Source organism: Ambystoma mexicanum, chromosome 9 (assembly GCF_040938575.1).
Source record: "Ambystoma mexicanum isolate Mex_15411 chromosome 9, UKY_AmexF1_1, whole genome shotgun sequence".
Classification (NCBI taxonomy): Eukaryota; Metazoa; Chordata; class Amphibia; order Caudata; family Ambystomatidae; genus Ambystoma; species Ambystoma mexicanum.
The window spans coordinates 262,685,794-262,711,787 of NC_090931.1; the positions used below are offsets into that span (position 1 = coordinate 262,685,794).

At 44.8% G+C, this 25,994-nt stretch overlaps 1 protein-coding gene across 3 annotated transcripts in view; it reads left to right on the forward strand.

Annotated features, from left to right (window-relative positions):
- The first annotated feature begins 2,623 nt into the window (after positions 1-2,623).
- LOC138487944 (calcium/calmodulin-dependent protein kinase kinase 1-like) overlaps positions 2,624-25,994 on the forward strand; it is a 1,547,719-nt gene continuing 1,524,348 nt past the window's right edge. For all 3 annotated transcript variants that reach the window (XM_069614593.1, XM_069614594.1, XM_069614595.1), the window contains exons 1-2: positions 2,624-2,833; positions 11,691-11,845. The gene's annotated coding sequence lies outside the window, so the exon portion shown is untranslated. The remainder of the gene's footprint in view (positions 2,834-11,690; positions 11,846-25,994) is intronic.

Genomic DNA, 25,994 nt, shown 5'->3' on the forward strand with positions numbered 1-25,994 from the left:
CTGGACTGCCCCAGGGCAGGACAAAGACTGATATGTTTGGGATATTTCTTCTTTGTGAAAGATAGTGAGCTAAAGACTCTGGGTAAGTCTTTCGTAACCAGGACTAATGTCTGGCAGAGGGACTCCCAGGACCCCCCTTGTTAATTTGCATATTCAAGTAACTTTGGGTCTCACCCTAAGTTACTAGGGGAATCCATACGTCGTGGACCCCTTGCTCACTATTCTTAGAGAGGCACAGATCCACCCTACTGATGAGGTCCAACCAGACCGAAACACATGTCTGGGGTTTCTGTTGGTACTCTTGTTCAGAGGAGAATTGCCTAGCATTTCGATGCTGGACTGCCCCAGGGCAGGACAAAGACTGATATGTTTGGGATATTTCTTCTTTGTGAAAGATAGTGAGCTAAAGACTCTGGGTAAGTCTTTCGTAACCAGGACTAATGTCTGGCAGAGGGACTCCCAGGACCCCCTTTGTTAATTTGCATATTCAAGTAACTTTGGGTCTCACCCTAAGTTACTAGGGAAATCCAGACGTGGACCCCTTGCTCACTATTCTTAGGGAGGCACAGATCCACCCTACTGATGAGGTCCAACCAGACCGAAACACGTGTCTGGGGTTTCTGTTGGTACTCTTGTTCAGAGGAGAATTGCCTAGCATTTCGATGCTGGACTGCCCCAGGGCAGGACAAAGACTGATATGTTTGGGATATTTCTTCTTTGTGAAAGATAGTGAGCTAAAGACTCTGGGTAAGTCTTTCGTATCCAGGACTAATGTCTGGCAGAGGGACTCCCAGGACCCCCCTTGTTAATTTGCATATTCAAGTAACTTTGGGTCTCACCCTAAGTTACTAGGGGAATCCAGACGTGGACCCCTTGCTCACTATTCTTAGAGAGGCACAGATCCACCCTACTGATGAGGTCCAACCAGACCGAAACACGTGTCGGGGGTTTCTGTTGGTACTCTTGTTCAGAGGAGAATTGCCTAGCATTTCGATGCTGGACTGCCCCAGGGCAGGACAAAGACTGATATGTTTGGGATATTTCTCCTTTGTGAAAGATAGTGAGCTGAAGACTCTGGGTAAGTCTTTCGTAACCAGGACTAATGTCTGGCAGAGGGACTCCCAGGACCCCCCTTGTTAATTTGCATATTCAAGTAACTTTGGGTCTCACCCTAAATTACTAGGGGAATCCAGACGTTGACCCCTTGCTCACTATTCTTAGAGAGAGACAGATCCACCCTACTGATGAGGTCCAACCAGACCAAAACACGTGTCTGGGGTTTCTGTTGGTACTCTTGTTCAGAGGAGAATTGCCTAGCATTTTGATGCTGGACTGCCCCAGGGCAGGACAAAGACTGATATGTTTGGGATATTTCTTCTTTGTGAAAGATAGTGAGCTAAAGACTCTGGGTAAGTCTTTCATAACCAGGACCCCCCTTGTTAATTTGCATATTCAAGTAACTTTGGGTCTCACCCTAAGTTACTAGGGGAATCCAGACGTGGACCCCTTGCTCACTATTCTTAGAAAGGCACAGATCCACCCTACTGATGAGGTCCAACCAGACCGAAACACGTGTCTGGGGTTTCTGTTGGTACTCTTGTTTAGAGGAGAATTGCCTAGCATTTCGATGCTGGACTGCCCCAGGGCAGGACAAAGACTGATATGTTTGGGATATTTCTTCTTTGTGAAAGATAGTGAGCTAAAGACTCTGGGTTAGTCTTTCGTAACCAGGACTAATGTCTGGCAGAGGGACTCCCAGGACCCCCCTTGTTAATTTGCATATTCAAGTAACTTTGGGTCTCACCTTAAGTTACTAGGGGAATCCAGACGTGGACCCCTCGCTCACTATTCTTAGAGAGGCACAGATCCACCCTACTGATGAGGTCCAACCAGACCGAAACACGTGTCTGGGGTTTCTGTTGGTACTCTTGTTCAGAGGAGAATTGCCTAGCATTTCGATGCTGGACTGCCCCAGGGCAGGACAAAGACTGATATGTTTGGGATATTTCTTCTATGTGAAAGATAGTGAGCTAAAGACTCTGGGTAAGTCTTTCGTAACCAGGACTAATGTCTGGCAGAGGGTCTCCCAGGACCCCCCTTGTTAATTTGCAAACAATTTGCAGACATCTCTTTATTAGGGTACGTATTGTGGCAATTAAAAACAGAAGAGTCTATTATTCACTTATAAGGGCTTTTTACTGAATTATTATGAGGCATATTTAACCTTTAAAATTGTGGACATTATGATATTCCCGTAATGCTCTTTGCTTTTATGCAAATCGATAGGATTGGGTTCGATAGAGATACTGTGTTGCCCAGGTGCCACGACCATTGTATCCGCCCCCACCTTCCCACAGCCCCACCCCGTGAAATTGTTTCCATTTCCCCCACTGATTATAGTATTATGCTAATAAGTCATACGTATCGTGCAGGCCGAAGCAATTGAGAACTATAAGGGACGGGAGCTTGTGTTGCGGTGGTGTTTGTTGCGCTTTGGCGCTCCTTCTGCTGGTCTCTCTTTTCAAAATGACAGTTGCAGTTCAGCCCCGTGCGCGAGAGTGTGGGCGGGACCTCGCAGGCCTGTGGGCGGAGCCTCGCGGTGACGGAGCTCTTCGGGGTTTTCTGTTCGGAATGTAGGCAGGTATGCTGCGCGCGCGTCACGTGACGCGCGGTGCTCAGCAGCTCAGCCGGTGCGAGCAGCGCAGAGTCCGAGGGAGCGTGCGTCCGCGAGGCGAGCAGGCGGCGCTCGAGCTGCAGCACCGGGCACCAGTGCTAGAAGAGCGCCTGGCTCAAGCTTTCCAGCGTGCGGTGCACCTCCCGGATGTTGCCTATGGTAAGCACAGCGGGGAGGGGGGACGCTGCTTGGCCCGCAGCGCCCGAGCAGGCTGGGAGCCCGTGTGTCCAGCCTGTCCCTCCCCCGTTTCCCCCTTCACTCTCAGTGTCTCCTCTTCCCTGGCCTCCAGCAGCTCTCCCGCGGAGGTGGAGGCAGCCCCCCCCCCACCCCCAGCTTCTCTCTTGCGGTCGCACCTCAGTTTCTGCCTTTTCCCTTCTCTGCCCCCCCCCCACCCCTCCGACCCCCGCCTTCCTAATGGAGCTGAGCCCTCGGCGCCTACCCACGGCCTCTCGGGCTTTTCTACACCGGCGAGTTTAGATGCCGCTGGATGCTCCGTTGGCTTTATTCTAGCGTTAGTGGTGCCGCTCATTATGAAATGCAGATGTTGGACGCGTCGACCATGCAGGACTTGTTTGTGGTGTTCACGCTATGGGGCCCGAGCATTGCAGGGGGCATAGTGGTGCGGTAAGGTAGCTCGGCAAAGCGCCTGGAAACTGACCGCCGCCTGGCCTCATCCTGCAGCACACAGTTGTCTCCGTCCTCATATCTTTCGTGATGATCACACTAAATACCCCCGAGCTTTGCATGGGTCACGCTGTCTTGCGAGTCCCTAATAAGCGGAAACCCGGTTGGTGCCAGACCCCTGTGCCCAGCCGCTGACTTGGCTACATTTGTAGAGCCCAGTGGAAGCCCCCCAACCCCCGCACTGTCGTAAGTACCCCTGTTATGGATGGGAGTAGTCTGGCAGAGAGGTGGGGTGGCGGCAGAGAGCCCCCCCCCCCCCCTCAATCTGCAGCTTGTCAAGGGTACTAAAGCCGGCGAAAATCGCTCGAAATGCGCGCTGGTTTTTAAAAGGTCCCCCAGCAGAGCACGGGCCCCCGGACACTTTGAACACACGGAGGGATGGCTTAAAAAACAACCAATGAACGACGGGTCTTGGCGCAGAGGCATCCCGTGCTATGCTTGGAAGGGCGCAAGCTCGTCGCGTTCCATACGAGAAACGTGCACGGGGCGCACCGGCTCAGTAATTGGGGTGGTCCCTTAAATTCCCCTGACAGTTACTTGTGTAGGGTCGCTGCTTACGCAGTCTAGTTTCCGACTCGTGGCTTGTGTGTAAATAAGATGTGTGTCACAATAGATGATGTGAATGGAGCACCTGTTCCAGAGCTCTTTGTGTAATGGGTAGGCCAGCTGTGCTCATCCGCTATTCCAGTGTGAATGCACGTGTGGGACACGCAGCCGGCGTGCGGCGTCCTCTCCCAGAAAGAACTTTCAGGGGTCTTTCATTCTGCAAGCAACACTGGGCAGTGATAGATTAGACGCGTTGTGCGTTTTCATTGGAGGATCCGTGATTTCTATGTCGGAAATTGCTTCTCGAGCAGAGCGCCCCTGGGGCGCGCAGGAGTGGCTTGAGAATAGCTCGTCGTCTGTCTGGTGGGTGGCACCGTGTTGCTGGTCCAGAATGTTTTCCCCGCACTCTTGCACGCGCTGTCAACTAAAAGCAATATCCGATGGCGTTGCAGTGTGGCTGCCGTGGACGTTCTTTAGAAGGAGTTTAAGATAATGGCTTTATGATGCATAAGGTTGTCATCAGCAATGCCTTTTTTGCTCAACATATTAAGGCGATGTTGGCCGTTTATATTGTGCGCACCATAGACTGACGAACTGCCCTTTGTAATGGTGTCATTGTTAACAGAGTTCACATGTCTACTGATAACCCAGTGGTTTATTGTATCTACTGTACTGCCGCTGTACATTCCTGCTGGTTTAAGTCTCTAATGCCTGTAGGATAGCTCGCGGAGTAAATGCACCTGCAGACGTGACCTTGGCGTAGCTTACATGTACTGGTCCCAGTCCCAGTAAAATGGCGCAGCACATTAAGGTACCATGGAAGAGACCTGTGTCTAATCACAGCTCCCTTGTGTGTGGCAAAGGAGCCCATTTGGTTGAGTGACTGCTGCAGACATGTCTACAGTTTAAACGATTAAAGATAAGGAGTGGAATAGCTTCCAGCTCCTCTCCATCTCGAACTCTGGGGAGGAGCGCATATACCACTAGCGCGACACCCAAGGTTGTAGAGAGCCCTCTACTATGGACAGTTGCCCCGGGGGTTGATAGACTGGAACACATCGGAGCAGCAGAGTCTCAAAAAACAAAACAAACACAAATGTGGACCACCTGTCACCTAGTCGCTGGCATAGCACTAATCTCCGCACCTGAACACAATCCCCTGCATGAATTTTACAATGCTTTAAATAAGTCAACTCAGCTAGTAATTGAATATTCACCCAGTTCTAATTACTATTTGCATGTAATGTGACTGTGAGGGGAATTATAATACGTGTTCACGTTCAAGGACTCAAGGGCATGATTCGTATTGCAACTATGGTATGTGCAGCTAGGGCGGGTACAGGCAACGCAATAGAATTCATTTGCATGCGAGGTCCCTCTGGGGTAAAAGAGAGCAGAGCGGGGGTGGGTGCGGTCCCCCGGGCCAGGTTTTGTATTGAGGGCTATCTGGCGCACAGTCAGGGTTCCTATGCTGCCAACATAGGTCATTAGGACGGTGGCAGGAGGGCGACTAGCATGTGTTGAAGCTGGTGATCGCGTGCAGGACGAAGGTACAGTGAGGTCACCAGTGAAGGAGGGTGGATAGGAGTCTGGGAAGGGTTTTACCATCACAGCATTGTAAGGAGTTGAGTGCTATCTCGCATACTAATAAAACGAGCACTTATGAAGCGTTCCCCTCTGTTCCCATTACCCCCACGGGTGTTAGTATAATAGGTCACCCAAATAAGTTAAGGTGTCGCTCCAAGTAGGTGACACAAATGGTCACGGTGAACCACTTTAGTTGCCTCTGGAAGATTATGGGGGTGGTTACAGGTGTATTGCCCTAATATTGTCATGTGCCATCTGCGTATTCATTGTTCTCTATTCGTCACTTAAAAGGTGTAAATGTTTGTGGTGCAACACGACAGTACTGATAGCTTACCCAGCTAGCACGCCAGGAGCAAGGAAGGAGGATGGTAATAAGGGGGCACTGCGAAATGAGCACGTTTCCACTTCATCCCGGTTATACTTGGGGTTGGGTCATCGGCCGGATGGTAATAAGGTCAAGACAAATGAATGAAAAAAAATAAATAAATGGCCATGGATAGAAAGGGATGGTTAGACAGACTTGGAGGGTAGTGACCCAATTGGAACCTGAAGGATCCAGTCATCGAGGGAGGAAACTACTCCCAGCGCAGAATCCTGGGGCGTGGCGGAGAAACGGAACACCTGTAAGATAACTCCTGGCTTAATAAAGCTTGCTGCGGCAGATTGAACTTTCCCACCTTATCACCTGGCCCTGACTCTCAATTTGCTGTTAGGGGTTAGGGAGGGGCCAGTGTCCACAGGAGTGGTTGCCATGCAACGGGTGGTGCACAAGGGGCATGGCTTGAGAGTGAACGGTGGGCTGAAGGGCGCAAGTGTGGGCTGTCAGTGCTACTGGGAGTAGTGCAATTGAAGAGCCAGAGAGATGCGGCTCTCCAAGGAAGGAATACTTGTAATTAGCTGTAGCCAGGATGCGGGCGCTGCCATTTGAATTCCGGTGAGGAGATGCGACTGTACCATTGCATCGCTGCTGCTAGATGTTTTTGGGCAATTGGCTTTTTGGGCTATGAGAGCATCAGCATGGCAAGTGAGGGGAGTACAGAGATGACATGTCCCTCTATGGGTGAGGATCATGACACCCCTCTCTCCCTCCACCCTGCTAGGTGACAGCACCATTTCTTGATGGCTATCGAAGGGTGCCGACCTTAGCGGGGACGCTCACCAAGGCCTGAATTTAGCTAGGGCTAACCTGGGTCAATAGGGGCGCTGGAAGCCACATCATAGGGGGCGGTGGAAGGGGAAGCGGGGTCAAAGAGCAGCCTAAATAAGGTGCTGAGGTCTGGGGGTGGAGATACCGTCTTTGGCCCTGGTGTGGTGTCTGCAGCAGCAAGGTATGGTATGTATGGAAGCGGGTGGGAAGCTCCATACGCGGTGTAGCCTTGACCTGCATGCCACATTAGGCCGGGCTCTGTGTGCCAAGCCCCTTCTCATGGCCTGCTTTCCTTCCTCTGCCTCGCGCAATCCCTGCTCCCTCTGCCGCTTTCCTCCTTTTGCACCTCGCAGTCAGCAGCTCCCCTACCCCTTTGCACCCCCCCCCACCTGGCCCTGCGCGGCCTTCGTCCGCCACCGCTCCTCCATATCATTCCTTCAGGTCCTTGCTCCATCGCTTCTCTTTAAGTGGCCTCCACCTCTGTTTTCCCTTTCCTCCCAACCTCTCTTCTCTGTCGTCTTTTCCAGGCAAAGCCTCTATTCCGTTCTTCTCTTTACTTCAGTTTCTTCCCTGCCATGTCTTCATTCTTTTCATCCTTCTCTCAATGTGCTCTCTCTCGCGCTCTCCTTGTGGCAATCTTCCAAGCATGCTTTGGACTTGTGGCCCCCTTCTACCTCCTCTCCTAGTAGTTTGCCCCACAATCCCTGCCAACTTGCCTGCCTTTATGTATCTCAGCCACCTAGGATAGTTTGTCTGGTCCGGCTTGCATGCGCAGCCAGAAGCTCCGTCATCGTTACATGTGACACGCATGTACGGATCGAAAACATGCCACTACCAGACACAGCAGTGCCACTTTACATATTTCGCATGGAAGCACTCCTGGCTTCATTAAACAGCTCCCACTCGGCAGGGCGTTAAACATGATGGGCATGTTTTAAGGGGCTGGCACAATTTCCACAGAGCCCTGGTTACAGAACAAACTCAATTTTCATTCTCATACATTTGGAGGAAAAAAATGGTATCAATTGATATTGAGGCGCTGCTAAATGTTAAAAGTAATTGTACCGTGCACTGTCCCCATCGGGGTGAAGTAAAATGAGGTGTTTAAACTACGGGACGGGTGCCACTCCCTCGCATCGCTGTGTGTGGAACCTCCCGCGACATAGTTATACAAAAAAAAAGGGCCAAACTGAAGGAAAATAAGTAACTTCTCCAGGCTTGCAGCGTCTGACCACTTCCAGGACATGTATAAATGTCTCGCTTGCCTGCTCATGGTTCCTCTCACCCCCTTATTATGATATATGATATGGCATTTATAACGCGCCTATGCACAAGTGCTTCAAGGCACGACGAGGCAAAGGAGGGGAACGGAGAGAGGGCAGACAACGATCCTACTAGGCAGGTGTTATTCAGATCGTGCAAGTGCGTGGGAAGGGGGCAGGGACAGTGCAGTACAAGATGATAACAATAAGTGAGTAGCAGCCAGCACGTGGCAAGTGCAAGGGTAAGTGCGGACAGCAGGTGTCAGGGGCTGGTAGGGTTGTTTGTTTGGCTTTGAACGGTACTCTGTTTTCACGAATGACTTGAAAAGTACATATGCCACAGTGGGGTAGGGACACAGGTTATGAATGCTTATGGAATGATGTTAATCAAACTGGGCAAGTGTAGCCTATTCTCTTCATCTTGAATGGGTGACTACAAATTCCACAATACAATTCAGCAGAAGGCTAACATGACATTGGAGTCCTGGAAATGCACTTTCACGACTTAGACTAGAGCGATAAATGTTATCTGTTTGTATTTCAATGTTGGACAAATACAAGCTTTAGATATGTGTGATGAAAATGTAACATTCTACAAAAGATAAACTATCTTTGGTGTGTTAAATGTGAACATCTGGAAGTAACGTAGTATTTTGGAGCTGCTTTGTGCGAAGTGTTTACGTGGCCTGGAGGAGGGGGTAGATTTGGGCAGCTAACGGGTGCTTTCTGTGTGCCTTCAAAATGAAATGACCCTTCTGCTTTCCTAGCAGAGTCTCTTCTATGAGCCATGGCGTGTAAATGGCTCCTTCCTTGGAGCTATAGTAGTACAAGGAAAGTGATGAACAGTAGTACGGGGACGGGGCCTCAAGCAACTAAGGGGGCCTAGTTAGTGCCTGATAGCAAGGGTCAGTGGGGGGACAGCAGGGGCAAATTGGCACAACTGCGTTACATTGTGTAGAAATGTATTTGTATTTCATTGGAAGAACAGTGATGTCAGTTTTGCTCCTCTATGGCCAGGTTCATAGTACAGCAATTATCTCAGTTAGTCCTTGGGCAGGGGAGTCCAAGGCTCCAGCAGGGGATGATGGGGGGAGGGGAGTTTATCGTGGGAATTGACACCCTTCTTTATTACGGGTGGCACCTCTTTGGTGGTTGGAGGTGCATATGGGTGCCGTGTATTTACGGAACATCAGTACGATTGTTGGGCAAAGTTTGGTGCTTTGGGGGTGAATAGCATGCACGGATGAGATGTTTTTTCCAACATGACGGATTTTGGGTTCAAGGAGGACGTAAGTGAGGTTTTATTGTAACAACGCCTATCGTGGCATTTTAAGAACCTAGCCATGCCCGTTAAGCAAGCGTCTTCAATCTTGTACGCTGTGAGATACTTGTCTGGACGCCGGGTCTTTCCTGTTTGATTGGGGTTTAGTGTCGGTGGGTTTGTGTCTAGAGAAGGGCTGTGTCTTACGTAACATTGTTATGAATAGAAAGATCGTTTATATATGGTCATTGCTTCATGGCACGGTCCCTGAGTTAATTATTGTATCCAGCCAAGAGTGTTAAAACTCTGCATGTAAGCAACTTGGGAGGCCATTGCAGCTACTCATGTTGCATCCAAAGGCTTCTCAGGATTAATAAGGGGGGCGAATTATACAGAGTACTGAGCAAATGTATGTGTTAATAAAGGACTTTTGCTAGAGTGCTTTTAAAAAAATAGTCATGAAATGCCACGTGCATGAAATTGCTTAGCAGCCTGTCCCCCACAATCCGCATGAAATGCCCTGCATCGTCCTATAGCTCCATCAGTGTCCCATAGAATATTGTCCACCAATGCTGCAGCAAACCTGCTGAGTGCCACATATTACATATCAATGCCACAGCATATTGTACAGGGAGAGTATTTACACCCTAAAATCAATTAATGATGCCCGAGATTTAATTGGAAAACGATTGCATAAAAACACAGAGCACAGGCCACCTTAAACTCTCAAGAGCACCCTGCCCCTAAGAGTTTGATAGGAGCAACCTCTGAAATGAATATCTACCTGCAGTATCCCCCACCTTCCAATTCGCTGAGATGGATGGAAAGCCCAGAAGCATCCATGTACGCATGCAGCGCCTTCACAAAACAACAAATACAGCACAGTAAAACACAGTAAAGACAAAAGAGACATTCTAAATGGAACTCAATCACGCCAACCCAGTCCGCCCTTGCAATGCAACAGCACGTTTCATGCACAGTCTCCCTGGAATTACACATACCGACGTGGGCTTTCCGGAATGAAATGTACTGTAATGCAGAAATATGTGACCAAAACTAATTGGCTTGCAATTTGTGCAGGGAGCAGAGGCTTTAAGACTGTGCAGGACACACAAGTAGAAGACCTGCACGTTCCTTTCACTTTTAGCGTGTGGCCATCCGTGTACACGTCACACGCAGACTGCCTGGTGCAGCCCTAGCAACGGTCGCGGGTACACACGAGTGGATGGCAGTGGAAAAGGGGTAATGTGCTCCCTTTAATGACATTACAAGGCCAGTGCATGTTCAGCCCCTAGGCGGCAGCTATGGCTGGCCTGTGCCCAAGGGTTTTGTGCACAGGATGTCAGGTTCCCACGAGACACCAGTAACCAGACGACTGTGAAATGTCTCATAAGGGAAGTTTGCTATATTGGGACGATTAATTAGAATGTGTTCTGCTGTCAGAGTAACCAGACTACAAAAGTAGCTTTAAAAGATTGTTTCCATCACACACCTCGGCCTGTTGTGGCTAGGTTACATGTCCTTATTTACAACGCGTTTTCAATGGACATGCACCATTGCAAAAACGCTTTATTAAATCGGGCCCGTAGTGCTGTTTGAGGCACTTAGAATAGCAAACCTTGCCATGCACTTTGTTTTGGATATTTTTCAGTCATGATTGTACTTTATAAATGCATGTTTTTTTTATTTAAAAGGGGCCCACCTTTAATAATATTCCTTTATAGAAAAGCTCCTTTTTCAGGTTATTTTCCCAGTGTTGATGCCTCATTTTCTGAAAGGCAAATGCTGATTTGCCCTGTGCCTTTTCTTCAGTTAGGGAAGGCCATTTGAATGGACTACCCATATAGCTCATCTGGCCCTGAGCCACCATCATAGATTGGAAGGTTGCCACTTGCCAGAACCACGAGTTGACGTTTCTGGACCGTAGTGCGAACATACAGGTTTTTTTTAAGTTTGCCAGCTTCCATGAACCCAGACCGGCCTTCCTTTTCTGGGTGTCCCGACAGTTCAGGATTGCCGGAACACAGAACACTTGGTGAGATATGAGCTGGAGCAGGTTTGAGTGGTGGAGTGAGTATCCGCGATGGCGGGAAATTACCTCAGGCAACTTCCAACCAGGCTTGTTTGAAGCCGCTGAACACATTTGGGGTGTCGCTGAGAAAGCTCTGCTGTATGGGGAACAAAATGTCACGACTTCAAGCAGAGAAGCCCTGCCTTGTACAAGCATTTTAGAGAGGCGTGAAGAGCTGGGTCCGCGGTTTGGTTTGCTTTCTCGTTTGATTTTTTTCCCCCCAAGTTTGTTGAGTTTGCTTCTATTAATACGTTCGCTTTTTCCTACTGTCTGAAACTTAGGCCCTTGGGTCGCCTTGTGGCTGGGCGGCCTAGGCTTCTGGGATTGCATCTGCTACTCTAATTTCTGCATACCAAATTGAAGTCCTGGCAACTATATTTCTTCCAAAAATGTTAGTTTAAGAGGCCTTTGATGTTTAAATAGCTAAGCTTAACGCTATCATTTTCCACAATTTGCAGACAAAGAGAAAAGATGACGAAAGAAGTGACAGTGACTTACGTGAAACAGTGAAACTCGGGTGCACGAAGAAGAAAGCAAAACCAGAGCTGATCTTCTATTACTTACAGCTGAATCGCCTCACATAGGAAAGCGGACTCATTGCACGGCATATTAAGTGAGTAAAGTTGATTAACAGAATGGCGCATATGTTGTAGTCCTCTTTTGTCCCGATCCTGTGTCTATTGATGTTATTTAGGTTGGAAGAGGATTACTGTTTTTATTTTTATACTGCGCGCACTCCTATCATACTTTCCTATTTCATGTTCTTTGAATGACTCCTGAATGTCCCTGTACTTTTGGCCTTTTCTTTAATAATGTGCCACTTGGGTTACGCTCACATGTTTTCTTTTGAACATTCCATGAGCCTATGCATGCCTATTATGTTCAGGGGCACCTCCAAATGAAGGTATTGGCCTGGACTCGCGTTGTGGTGAGATGCTTTGATTTCATACATGTGTAATGCACAGAAAGGCCGGGTAGACTAAACTGCATCTGTGCAGGAGTGGAGCGGAGCGCTGATGGAGAAGCCACTGGGAAGAGGAACCTAGGCAAACCATGAGACTGTAAGGCTTTCCCAAAGGAAGGCAGCCATGAGATGATTCTCATTTACAAAGGGAGGGCATCACATAAGAGGGAACCGAGGACAAAGAAACCTCTGTCCCCCTAAAGGTATATCGGGATTTGGGGACTATCGATGAGCAAATGGAGATTTCTAGCTAAGAAGTCTGGAAGGACAATGCACTGTGTACATGCGGGCCATTATTTCTGTAAGAGCACAGAGCACCATCCAGCAACTTTCGGAACATAAGCACAAGGCAAGACACAGCACTTTCTAATTTGTGCTACCTAAGCCAAAGCTACTGCATTAAGAGTACAGCTAGGGAGAAACGGTATATGAGGGATACACAGCTTGTAGGTGTTGTTTTTTTTTCCACTCATTAATTAATTGCCCATGGCCATGCTGATCCCTATGGCCATTCCGACACAGTTCCTGCCCCTCCCTGCCCACATCACCTTATCATGGGAACTCTTTGTCATAGCTTTGTTCAAACTTTGCACACAAGTGCCTGTCAGTGTTTTTTTGCAGAGCAGCTGCAAACCAGCTACTGGTGTAGTAAAAATGATGTAACTAGGTCTGCTTTCAGCTACTCGATTTTATAAGTACTATGCGTGTCCTTCACAGAAGTCCTGTTAGAAACAGGCATTGGTAAAACCAATTTAAGCTTGTGTATCAACATTAGGAATTTAACAAACGGTGCTATTATAAACCCAGGTACTTGCACCATTTTGCAGCTGCTACAATCCAGTTAGTACCACTACAGCAGTGCATGACGAATGCCTTTCCCATGCCTACACAAAAGCCAAAACTGTTGGCATTGCTAATGCTCATTTAAGAATTACATTTTATCTGTGTGCCCTTCCCAGCACAGGTATAGGATGAAATGGGTTAGGGATCCATGTTGTCTGGGCACCATGCTTTGTTTCACGCAGACATTTTCTTGTATAGCCCACATTACTAGTTAAATCACTTCTAGACACATGTTATTTTTACATTGCTGTTTCACTTCTGTGGATGTTTATTTTAAGTTTGTACATGTTTCCAGATTGAGGAATATCAATATTCAAAATATGTTGTTAAAAACTGTGTTTACAGAGGTAAGTAATTTAACTAATTTTTCTAGTGATGTAATTCGGCATGATGTCATTTCCTGTGGTGTCATACTATACACATTAGATAGGTCCCACACTTGAATTGCTGCAGTTAGCCCCACAAATCCTAGGAATGGTCTTGCGTGCAGAGTAAGACACAGAAACAAAATCTTTCTGGCAAGCCACTCGCACATATAACACACACACACTGACATATGCTATAGGTTAATGGCCCTAAAATAAATGGATTAACCCCTCAGTGTTTATTTGCGCGTGGATGTTTTTATTTGTACTTCTACATCAACTTTCACTGTGGCATTCAGTGTGCCTTTTAAACTCCCCCCAATGACCCCGGGCATCAACATATGAGCAAGCCACAGCAGGAGTCGGCATCTTGGATAGTACACAAATACTTTTTATGAATGGAAACACTGCATTGTCAATTCCATGTGTTGCCAATTGCAATTGCTGTATAGTCACCCTTTTTCTTTTTCCTTTTTCAGAATACTATAGTCCTCTTTTTCCTTTTTTAGAATACTGTATAGTCTCCTTTTTTTCTTTTTCGGAATGGACATTCATAAATTCTTTGTAACAAATCAATCTAGTGAAGCAGAGAACATGCCTGTGTTGCAGTCTACTGATTAACTTGTCTGAGGATCAGAAGCTGAATATACAGATGAGGTTTCAAATTAATGCATTTCAAGAACTTAACATGACGGTATCACAGCCACAAATGAATATGATAAAGGATCTATGGACAGAATATACCCTTGGGGCAACAACTGGCAATGCGGAAGATTACCAGAACTGTGAAATCATTGTTCAACAGATATCAACCAGCCTTTCAGATAACAACGAGGGAGCTCTTCTAACTGCAATAGTTCCCAGTCACCCATCCAGGAAATGTATACCAGTTCAAACCATTGTAGTGCAGTCACAAAATCGGACGAAGCGCATATTGCATTTTCAGGAAAGCTGGTTCAAAGATTTTCCATGGTTGCACTAAAGTACCAAACTGGAAGGAGCTATTTGCTTCTTCAGTGAAAAATCTGCTGCATTAAAGCGGGTTGGTGTCTCGAACGCTGAGCAAGCATTTGCTACTATTGGTTTTAACAATTGGAAAAAGGCTTTTTGGAAAAAGGCTTTAGAAAAGTTCAAGAAGCATCAACATACTCTGTACAAAATGTAATGTATAATTATGGAGCTATTATGGAAACATAAGAAGAAATTGCAGTTTCCAAGAATAGTGGCTATGTGCCTGCTCATGCCTGTGGCCTATTAAAACAATTTCAAGAGGGAATAACTTTGTTAGGTCTGCAGATTACTCTCCACTCTCGAGTGTGTGAATATTGCCGTGCAAGGATACCAACATACAGTACCGAGATTACTTGCAGCTGTGAATCACATACACAGTGCCATCCTAAAGCTTTGCAACAAACAATCTTTTTACAGTCTGCTCATGTAAAATACCCATATGGTGGCAAGATATCAACTGAAAAAGATTCAAGTGCCAAGACGGTATCGAATTCCGAAACGTATTAATGAAGGATTAGCTGAAAATGTTCATCCAAGCACCATAAAGGACTTATCTACACCACAGTATTTTGAACAATTAAATAGTTTCTGTTCAACTTATGCAGAGTGTTGTCCAGGAAGGCATCGAAATGTATGAACACATTGAGCAATTGCTTCTAACAGGCAGAAGCTCTGAAAATATTGTTAAATACCGAGACATCGAATATTTTGATTAACAATATTATCAAGCGTCCATAAGTATTTTTCAGTCTCAGAATTGGTATCCATCTTTAGATGGATGTATCCCACAGAAAGAGCTTTCTTTGCATAGGTGGAGAAGCTACTGGGGATCCTCCTAACTATCCCAGCATCTTCCTGTGAGGCTGAGAGGAGCTTTAGTGCTTTGCAACGAATGAAAACCTGGCTGCGTACAACTATGACTCAGAAAAGACTCAATTATGTTTGTGTGTACAATATACATAAGGATATGATGGATCTGATCAACATACAAACAATAGCAACAGAATTTGCCATGCGTACCGGACGCCTTGAAAGGAATAGGTTTTTTTGTACAAATGTGCATGATCATCACTGACTACAAAATAATTGGCAGATTCTACTCAGTGGCTATTTTCCAAAAGAGGGAAGATGAAGTACAAGGAAACGGGGGTGCTGTTAAAGAAGGGGGATAGGCCTGATCGGTCTTGATGGAATTACATGGTTATCCTTTTAAGACTTCTGCACTCAGCTGGCCTTGCCTTATGTTGGTTTGAATATGGGTTGGTTTGTGTCTGTAGAAAAGTCCACCAGGTGTCCCTGTCCCCCCCACCCCAGATTCTATGTCTCTCCTACGCCCCTGCATACACATTTGTCATCTACCACTATCCATATTAAAATATATATATATATATATATATATATATATATATATATATATATATATATATATATATATTTATATATATATATATAATTTGTTTTGCTTGGTGCAAAACCTAATATTGGATATTGATCCTGCACAAAAAGGAAAAACGGAGGCACCTTAACTCAAACTGAAAGAAATAATAAAATAATATAAAATCAATGCTATTCGAACGAAAACATAACCTGAATGCATCTTTTAGTGGGCACCATGTTCAGCTGGGCCAGTAAAAGGAACTATTAGTGATTCCTCTTATAGAGGGCCAGTTGGGCGATGCTGTATTTTCTTCAGGTGTGGTCTCTCCGCCATGTGCTTGCGGGACTTCAGCTGAAGCAGTTTGAGGTTTGAAAGCGAGTGGGGGGGACAGATGCTCCTTAGACAGTAAGCACACGAAAACGCAATTGGTACTGGTTAACATCAGGAACAATCAGCGAGCTGTCAGACAAGGGCACAATGGGGTCGATGGAGAGAAGCAGCCAATAGGCTGCAGGCAGATGCTGTCAGTCTAAATGCTAAACTGTGTAGGGGGTGGGGCGATAGTGTTACCTTGTGTCAAAATCAGATGGCATGTTGAGCGCCCTGTGACACAGCAAAGCTTGCATGCTCAACAAATCCTGCAGGCACGTGCCTCCCTCTGGTCTCTGGATTCGCAGACCCCCTCTTTCTTTTTCCGCTGCACGAGCACCGGCAGCTGAGGCACGCGCCAGACCAGGTGTATTGCAGTGCGGGATGTTCATGACTGAGGCGCCGGGACCATGAAACCATTCTGCACACACGTCTTGTGCACACATTTTCAGCATGTCAATCTATACTGCATACGTTATCACAATTACAGACATGCACACATGACCGTCACTTTTGCACACATTACTGATATGCCTTTCACCATCACACACATTGAGGGCATGTTTTACACTGTTACACGCAGTCTGCAACTGTTTTTGCTGTCTCATACGTAAAAGTATTTATTGAATTTCACTATTCCCGCTACTGTTGTCAACCATGTCACACATTGCTGTCATACCTCTCACTGTTGCATACCTTCTTGTCAGTATTGCACACACGCCCACCATGTTGCACACATTGCTATTATACAGAACATTTCACAATGATGTGCATTAATATAATTATTTTTCACTATCACACACGTTTCATGCCAGTCACAATTGCACACAGTTTAGACATGCTGTTGACTGTTACACTTATTAGTGTCATGCTTGTCACTATTGCACTAAGATTTGGTCTTCTCTTTCACTAGTGCGCGAATCCATATTGTGTCTTGAATTCTGATTGTGCTAGACTGGTTATTATTGCACACATTTCTGACAAGTCTGCTTATTTCAGTGTTGCCTGTTTCTATTGCATATCTCCATGTTACTCTTTGAAACACAATTTACTTTATGAATAAGCGCCTTACAAATGCACAATAAATAAATAAAATGTCTGTGACTATTGCTCACGTTCCAATCAAGCATGTCACTGTTGCACATATTTATGTCTGTCTGTTTTGCACACGTCATGTCATGCCTCTCACTCACGGGCATTGCTGGAAGAATAATTCAGTGAGATAAGTACTTACTGGAAGGGCCGACTCAGCCCTTCATCCTTTTTAGATGCATGCATTCTTGCCTATTGTTGCACGCATTCCTGCTATGCCTGCCATGCCCCCAATGCACTCACTTCTATCTACAGCGATTGTGCACCCTTGGGTTAGAAGTGCTGCTGTTGCACACTCTCCAGGCATGCCTGTTACCGGGGAACGCATGCCTACCAAGTCTCTTCTATTGTAAGCTTGCACAATGCCTGTCATTGTGACCCTGGGACAGGGGCTAGTCAGCATGGCACGCGTTCGCTGGAGGGAGCTTGGCTTCCACATTAGATAGCATCCCCCGCAGGGCAGGTTTCGCATCCTTTCTCGCTCGAGCCTGGAGAGCTTCTGCCCATCTTCTGGCAGTCTGTAAATACTCAGTTCATGCTGCCCTTTCCAGCGAGGGGAAACACAGTGAAACACCAGCTAACCCCCCAGTCACCTCCTTAGATCAGACCTGTTGCCTTTTTTCCATATTAATTGCCTCATTTAATCTGTGATGAAGTAGGATTTAAAGGTCATACATGCTTGCAGCGGGTGCCAGTGCAGTTCGATGAGGGTTGGGGTGATATGGTCAAATTTGCAGAGTCCTTTGAGTACTGTTTCAGCATGTAGGATACATCTCCAGGGTGCCAGGGTCACCAGAAGGTCTTCTAAGAGGGCATTGCCACCGTACAGTTGGGCAAGGACCAAGGCTTAAACAGCAAATCTAAAATTGTTTACTGTGATGAAGGGACTGATTTTCTGCAGGAGGGAAAGTTGGTATGAAGCTGTTTGCCTTCCTAGCTATGTGCTCCTTGAAGGACAGGTCTCTGGTAGTGTGGAACCCAAGAGGCTTGGTGCAAGTGGTCAGCTGGGGCCTACAGCCCAGGAGATTCAAAGTAGAGAGCCAAGTCTGGATGCCAGAGTGCTTGATGTTGGTCAACAGTAGCAATTCAGTCTTGGATGGGTTGAGCTTCAGTTAAGCACTGGAGATCCAGTAGTGGATCAATGTGGGGTATGTCTTGAGCCTGTGGATGGCTTTGATTGAGATATTGATATATATATAATTAATATCTGCTAAATATATCTTAATAACTTCAAAATAATGTAAGAAGATATAAAAGGTTAGCAAACTTTATCGTAAGTCTTCTTCCACCGATAGCGTATTTCATGCAGACACTTGTCATCCGCATCCCTTAGTAAACAGCATCCCCTTTGGGGAATTTTATGGGTAAGAGGAAATTGCTCACAAGAATTAGAATCTAAGAGAATGAGAGATCGTTTCTCATCAAGAGGTTACCCTAGAAAGTCTACTCAGGCCGCATTTGATAAGGGAAAATCCATCAAGCGGCTGATTGCCCTTGATGGTTCCAGTCGGAGAAATAAAGATTGGTTTGCTAGATTTATCACAAAATACAGTACATACGGCAAAAATGTACGTAAGATCCCTAACAAGCACTGGTCTGTATTAAGGGCAGACAAAGACATCTGTGGTGTTAGATTCTCATCCACTAATTACCTTGTCCAAAGCGCCTTCATTAAAAGATATTATTGCATCTAAAATGCTAATGGAGAAGATAAGAGATAATGATTGGCTTTGTTGCCATGAACATACTGGTATATGTAAGTTGTGCAAGTTAGCAATTCGTACCACATGCCTTGCTCATTCTAAAAGTGGAAAGAAGTGAGATATTAGAACTGGTATTAACTGTCAGACTTCGTTTGTGGTGTATCTGATTTTATGGCCCTTTGGCATGGTCTATGTAGGTTCAACAAGTTACCATTTGAAATTACCCATCTTGCAACATTATCGTGCAATAAAAAAAATTATTTGAACTATCCAGTGGCTACGCACTTTGCGGAACTACATGGGAGCAACCCGGATTATTTATAATTTGTAGGTCTCGCTCATGGTCCAGAACCTGCTAGGAAAGGGAATCGATCCTTCAGACTTCGTCCACTTTAGGCCAGACTGATTATGCACTTTGACACTTTACAACCAAAAGGATATAACCTTGATAGTGAGTTATATGTATTTTTGGAATTATCTGATTGTCCAGGCAACAAGACTGTCCATCTATTTTATCTGAACTGTTTTATGAATTCATGTGGGTCGATGTGATGAGATGTTAGGCTACATTTATGTTCTATGTTTTATTATTTTTTTCTACCTTAGAAGCGATTTATACTGGTGTTCATATGTGTCTTTTTGCCCACTTGGGCTATATTTGTCTTTTAAATCCACCTTTGGGTCCAATTGACTTTTTATGCACTTTAGATCTTAGTTGGCATTGATGATTGTTATAAGCAGTATTATGCTGACTCAGGGATTTGTTGTAGTTATATTTGTGAATGCCCACTAGGGCTAAATTATTATCGTGAATACCATGGGTGTTCTACTGACATGGATTTTGAATACGTATATATGTGCATATGTGTGCCTAATTGTGCTCCTCTCTCCCTCGCTTTGTTTCATTCTTGCTGGTCAATGTGGAAACATGGCCCATTTATGGCTGCATTCCCTCAATCTATTTTGCTTGCTTATACGGGACCACTTTCAGTGCTAATTAATTTTTTTAATATATTTTTTAAGTTGCGGAACATGTAATAGAACACTGTACTCGTGGATCGTCACCAATTGTAGTGCAGCGTTTTCTCCATTCACATCTATGGTGTAAACTCAATAATGCCTGCACTTTTCAATGTTTACTTTAGTGTTACTGTGATGCAGGCTAATGTTCAATGCAACTTTACTTATTCTATGTGCAGATGTGAACTATTTTGATACACAGCCTCGAGAAAGCCCTGTTGGGGGTGGAGCGCATGGCGTTGTTGTCAGGCAGGATTGCTGTCATGTCTGCCTGACTCTTTTATCTGATGAATTTGAAGTAATTGAATTCCTTTGACATTTTCTGCACCTTCCTAGTGAGTGCACAATCGTAACTACGTTTTTGTAAGTACCAATTGTATTTTCCTTTTGGTGCTTGGAACGCTACTTGTTCATATATATATATATATATATATATATATTCATAAGTGACAACTGTGTGTAACATTTTTATGCAACTTTTTTTGTAACGCTTTAAATTGGGGTCATCATATGTCCTACAAATATGGGTCTGGTGTCATTCCGTTCACATTTAGCCCACTTTCATGGTATACTGTCCTAATCTGCAATTCCTAAGGCGTTTTAAGTTTATTCACTGATGAAGTTGTGCATAAGTGACAATTTCATGTAACTTTTTTTGTAATGCTTTCACTTGTGGTCAGTGTATATCCTACAGACATGGGTCTGGTGTCATTCTGTTCCACATTTTGCCCACTTTAATGGTATACTGCAATTCCTGAGGCATTTGAAGTCCATTCACTGTTGTGTATAAGTGACGATTTCGTATAACGTTTCATATGAGTCTGGTGTCATTCCGTTCCACATGCATCCAACTTTGATGGTATCCGGTCTCAATCTACAATTCCTAATGTGCTTGAAGTTTCTTAACTGATATTAGCTAATTACGTTGTGTGATGAACTTATGTGATGGTACAGTAACGCTTTGATGTGGGGTCATTGTATGCCCTAAAGATATGGGTCTGCTGTCATTCCGTCCCACATTTCTCAAACTTTGCTGGTATATTGTCCAACTTTTGAATTCCCCAAAGGGAGGGGGTGCGAACGAAGCAAGCCCTTGGTGGGGTATCCCTACAAACGACCAAGCCACCAAGTTCAACGCGCAGCAGTCGCCAGTTGGGGGTTGGGCGTTGGAGGTGCCGGTTGCAGAGCCCCTTTGTGTGTGTGTTTGTGTGTGTGTGTGTGTGTATATATATATATATATATATATACACACACAACAAGGTTGCATTTTCAATCAGTGGGCTTCATCACGAGTTGGGCAGTATTTTGGCGGTAAATCTGCTGAAATACTGCCCAACACCATTAATGTTACCACTGCTTCATCCGGCGATATTACCGCTGGATTACAAGTGACGGTGGTGATGTAAGTTCCCATTTTTTCTTGAGTCCTTAGGACTCAATGGGTCATTTTTGGTGGAATTACTGCAGCAGTAATTCTGACGAAAATGGGCAGAAACTCAGCGTATTTACCTCCAGCTCATGGCTAGAGGTGAATCCTCAGATTTTTCCACCTGGCAGTGGTATTACCGCTGCATTTTTACCGCACCGCTCAACTAGTGATGAGGCCCATGATGTGTTCTTCCACAGTAAAGAATATTCATAATTTGTGCCAGCTGATTTCGACTCTCCGGGTCGCAACCTATACATTTCTATGTTCATATAATAATGGGAATAATATTACCAAGAAAAGACAATGGGAAATTTCAGGCTGTATTTGTAAACTTTAAGACTAGAAAACGCGTCCGCCGTTGTATTGTCTCTTCTTACCTCGAACAACTAACATAATTCATTCAACAAATATTGATTGTGTCTACAACAAAGTCAAAAATATACCATTAAACTATTATTACATTGAATTTGTCTTCAAAAATTGATTAAAAACAAAATAAAAACATGTAAACATCATACACATTACAATAATATCAAAAAAGTGTCAAGTGAAATAAAAGAATACAAATCTTGTTAATACTTAAATACAGTGAAGAGGAAGTGTCGAGTATCGCCCCCACTCCAGTTACCCTCCTCCCATTGCCTATTGAGTTCACACCAAAGTATGTGACGTATGACAAACAGTTAAATCAGCAGAGAGCAGCACATGGGCTCTGCCCAGTACCTATCAGTGTAACAGCACCTATTAATATACCGACACCTAGGAAACCATGGACAGTAAGGTATCCATTGAGAAAGCCATATCTACATCCTAGACAATATGATGGTTGTTTGAATGAAATACCGAAGAAGCAAAGAAGATAATGAAGGAAGATGAAGTCATAAGAAATAGGGCTGGCACACATATAGAAGATGTAATGACCTAAGGATACTGAAAAGAGACAAAGTATAAAGGAGATATCATGGATAAGTGACAGCTTGGGCTCAAGATGAAGAAACTTATGCCACATACATGATGAAGATATTTAGATAGTTTAAACATGCACAGATGCAAGTAACTGCAAGAGGCAAAGAAATCGTGAAGCTAGCTTAGGCTTAATAGTCAATAAATTGCAGCAAGCGCCAACATTTACAAGTATATACCTCAAGAAGCACTTTATGTATGAATGCAAGTCCACTACGCATATGAGCAGAATTGAACAAAGGTTACAAAAGGCCTCAAATGGAGTGTGTCACAGCAAGAAAATTGAGAATCGAGACAGAGCAAAACTCAGTTTAGGATGACCATGCCAAGAAGCCATGGTCTTATCTGGCTGGAATGGGCTGACATTGGATGCAATTAAGGAGAAAAGAAAACAGAGGTCAGAGAACTGGTAGAATTAAATCAAATATACGAAAAGACACGGAGAAAAGCCGATTTCACAGTGTCCAGTCACGTGACAAAGATAGGCTGGAAGAGTGAGACTTTCACACCTACACATGGATCCCCGCCATGCCCATAATCCTTAGAAGTTCTCAGAGCACAGAGCAGACTCAAGGCCAAACTACTATAGAAGTAATTGACACATGACTACTGAGGTGATGATTAATTGTAGCATAATTGGTGGGAAGCTGAGGGTGCAGAGGAGCTTCTCTGCACCTGGATGTTCTTTCTGTGTGCTGCTAGATGTAGATGGAAAAGTAGGAGTGGGGTTGATGCTAACCCAATCATAGTCGACCTTGTAATTTAGGGTCCTATAGTGAGTAGAGCCAATGGGACATCGCACTTTTAGTGACGTTCATAGGGACCATTTTGAATGGAGGGCTTAGTTGCCCCACCTGACATTGATCATCTAATCCCCTCTCCCTGTTACCATATACAGATATAGTACCTATGTTAAGTTCCCTTCCTATAACCAATCACGTTGCATGTTAGGTTTTTAAGGTTGCCACGTAGAATGACGTTAGTACGTGTGCAGGTTGTACGTCAGCAATGATGAGTTTTTGCTATAAATATTATGTTTTTTCTGAAAGTAAAGAGAGCGAGAAGATCGAGCGATTGCTGATGTTCGTTGTACTCCCCGTTTTATGAACTTGTCATTAAACGGACTCACTTTGCCAAATTATTGAGTTGTGTTGATTATTTGATGCATGAGTATGAATCTGCATCCCCATCTATCTCGAGGGTACTGCTACTCATCTTAAAGGGCTGTTTGGAGATCATCCAGTTCAACAACAAGCATCTGAATACAACCAGCTAACATAAGCTAATCTGTCGTGCTTCACTTATTCATTGTTGGCCTACAGTAGAATGCCATTAAGGTTAACAGCTATTCATACTATCACACAAATGTGTTTTGAGCGGATCCTGGTCTCGGGGTCCTGAACCATATTTCATACATTGATGTCTAACACTGTTTGACATTACAGTGACTCTGGTAACCCAACATGTTTCTTTCGAATACCCTTATAACATATACTCTAGAACTTCTTCAGGGGACCCAACGTCATGTGAAAAGTTGGCACAATCTTCCGATATAGTTTTCTACATACACAGGAAGATGACTAAAACTGATTCTTGATTTCAGTTATTCTGTTCAAGGCTGAAGGAGACAATACAAACAGCTCTCATTAGTGCTGCAATTATTAAAGTGCCAACCTCTATAAGCAAAATAAATAAAATATGGGGGAACACTGTGACAGAAATCCATTAATGAAGAGCACGGTGTGGTTAAAGCGTCTCTTAAATAGACAGCAATTTGTGGAAATGAAACACGACAGGCATATCAGGGAGAATGCTGTGCCTTATCATATATATTAAAATCATGAAAAATAAAACCTAAATAATAGGCCGTTCCTCACTGAGTTATGAAGGACGTTAATTGCACCTCTAGTACAATCAATGTACGAATGTAACAGTCTGTAGCTAAACTGTTGTGAGGACGGACTAAAATAGTGATGTAAACTGATATTCATATGTGGAGAGCGGGACGTCAAACCAACTTCATTGAAACACTGGTACCTAGACAACCCTAGGGTTGTAATCAAGTCTAATTTCTTAATGACTATCCCATTCAGAAACTGCTACCTTAAAATAGCAACACAGGCTTACCTTACTATTGTCCGTAATCTAGTTATATAAGAATACGGCAATCGTGGTTTCTTTGTGTGCAGCGTAGCTCAATCAATTGTGCCCGCGTCTTACACTCGCAACTGGCAATAGTCACAGATCATATGGAAAGTGAACTGCAGGCAATAAAAGTAACAGTGTGTCAATGCTAGAAAACACAATTCATCCTTATTGTATGGTCAGTCCACAGAAAAGCTACCCGTTGCATACCGTATCATAATCGTTAGTCTGCAGCTCACCTTGCTCAGTCGTGAGACTGCTCCCCTCACAAACAGTGTGGAATCTGTCGCACCGAAACGAGCCAAACTGCCACGTAACGCGCCGTGCTAAAAACAGCACTTATAAATAGCATTGGTATGGCTTGTAAAACAAAGAGTCCCTCAACTATTTCTTGTACTGTCAAGTAACACACCGTCTCTGGCAGCCATATAATAATGGGGTCATCTCCAGGCGATCTAAAAATCTGCTCCTTGTCTTCACATAAATAGTTAATGTCTCCTGCATGGCCATCTAATGTCATGCATTTCTTGCTCCCAAATCATTTTTTCACCTGACATAGACACAGCTCAAACATGCATATTAAGGTTCATCTTTCTCAGAGCCCGTTGTGGGCAGGTCAGAAGGTGCACCACCCTATAGTTTATTTTCAGCATACATTAATTCCCAGTCCTTATTTGTATGATGTTCAGTTGATATATTTGAACGGAACAAATCTCAAATGATGCAGTGCCATTTTATCCGGTCGCATGTATCTGCCGGTGTTCTAGAAGCTCCTCCCTCTCTGTAAGAGCATACATGGAAGGAACGGCGTCCCACGTGGAGTCTTTTCAAATTAAGCTGCCTCTCTTGAAGTCCTGAGACCCCCTTCACCAGTCCTCGTATCAAAATAAGAAGCAAGTGGCGTTTCAAAATCACCATTAGCAGTCAACCATGAGGCTACTGTTCTAGCCCTTGTACCGGACACCAGGGGTGTTGCTAGGTCTGGAAAAGACCCGGGGCTAGGCTGATGTCGGAACTGTCGGGACTGAGGGCTAGCCAGCCTTTTAGTTGTAGCTCCTGAGATTCTATCCGGGGCTACAACCAAAAGATATGGGGCTATAGCTCCCTTAGCCCCAACCCCCTAGCAACGCCTCTGCCAGACACGATTTAACAATAGCAGCCCTGAGGAAGTTATATGGTCTGTAGAAGAGAGTCAAAACGCAGGTCATTAGCTTTATGTAAAAGCACATATTCAGACCGCACGAGTACTCAGGCATGGATTCAGGAGTTAGATTGGAGGCAATGATGAAGGTGCACGTACCGTAGCACATCGAAAGAGGATGCAGATTTGAAGTTACCAGGAAGGTGAATGGGTCAGAACATAGACTGCGGGTAGAAGAGGATTATGGTTTCCAAGCAGTGTAGCCATGGATGAGCCAAGAAACAAATTACTCTGTGGCATGTAACATATGAGTGGTCACAATTATTAAATATGAAACAA